We start from the raw sequence: 1,546 nt of genomic DNA on the forward strand, positions 1-1,546 counted from the left end.
CTTCAGGCTGGAGCCTGCCCCAGCCCCCTGGGCCCGCCGGGCCTAACCTGGCTCTACCAACCTTCGTGGGCGGCCAGGACCCCGCCCCTGTCCCCTCCCTGCAGTTTTTGCTGTCCTCCCTCTCTTTCCCCACTCTCCTTACCTCCCCCCACCCCAGTCCCCAGCGGCTAGCTGTATTCAGTCTCAGGCAAGGGATACAGGAGGCAGCCGACCAAGGTCCATTTGGGGACCCAGAGGGTCCTCATGCCCTTTTCGTGTCCCCTCCCCCTCGCAGTTTACCCCCAGGGATCACACTCAGCCCTAATTTGTAAAAGAGGGCTTATTCCAGCCTGTTGGAGGGGGTGGTTTTGACCCTGCTGTTGCGGCCCTGTCAGTGGGAATGAAGGTGTTCTCTGGAAACAAGGAGTGAAGTCTAAGGACCCCTTATATAGGGCCTTGACCTTCAAAGGGCTTTATTCCACAACCCTGAGTGGTGAAAACAGAAGTAACCACCTCCTCACCTCCAGCTGCATCGTGGGACAGAGAAATCCTCCCTTGGTCTCCACAGTGCCCAGGAACAGTTTTGACCTTTGAGGCCTAGGGGAGACCCTAATCCTTGGCCCCATGATTTTTGAGCTTCTCAGGAAGGGGTGTGAGGAGTGTGCAAGGATGGGGCACTGCAGGGGCGGTGGAGGGAAGTCCTCCCCGACCTCTACAGTTTCCAACCTTCTGGCTTCCTCCCTGTGCCCTGCCTGGGCGGGAGGACTGGCGTCTGCCAGGGACACAAGGCCCCTCCAGGTCCTTGAGGCCACCGCCCCTGGGATCCTCAGGCTTGTCACTAGGAATAAATAGCCTCGATCTGGAAGGGGGGAGGGAGGAGGAGGCTCTGCTGTGCTGTTAGCAAAACAAGAGACAGCAAACCAACCCTGGAAATAACCTCCTCAGAGTCTAGAGTAGAGATTCAGGTGCCCACAGAGGCTCTCCCATCCCACAGGCTGGGTCCAGCCAAGCTCTCAGAGCAGAGACTCATTCCCTCCCAGGCTGGGGCTGCTGAGTACCCTCCTCTCCCACTTCTGAATCACACGCCTACCTTTCTGGGTCCCAAGTCACACTTGAGGTCAGGTTTCCTTTCAAAATTAACTAATTCCTTATTATTGTTGTTCCTGATGCCTAAACGGTAAGCACCGTGAGGGCAGGGACTGCGTACTTCTGGTTCACCACTGCATTCTCAGTACCTACTCCAATGTCTGGCACGTAATAAATATCTGATGAATGAATGAATGATGGACACTGCTTCCATTTGGACTCCCACACCCCAGATTGGACCACAGGCACATGCTATCTGGAGCCCAGGGAGGGCGCAGCCAGCCCACGGGTGGGCCTTGCTCTGGAATTTGCCTTGCAGGCGTAGGAGGCTCCTAGCCCAGGGGAGTGCAGGGAAGACTGCCTGGCTGGAGGAGATGGCAAGAAGGGGTTTGCTCTGGGGTGAGGGGAGGGCAAAGGTGAGCATCCTTCAGAAAGGGAGGAGTTATGAGTGAGTAAGGAAGGTGCTGGATCAGAGGTGGGG

Source organism: Neophocaena asiaeorientalis, unplaced genomic scaffold (assembly GCF_003031525.2).
Source record: "Neophocaena asiaeorientalis asiaeorientalis breed wild unplaced genomic scaffold, Neophocaena_asiaeorientalis_V1.1 scaffold106, whole genome shotgun sequence".
NCBI lineage: Eukaryota > Metazoa > Chordata > Mammalia > Artiodactyla > Phocoenidae > Neophocaena > Neophocaena asiaeorientalis.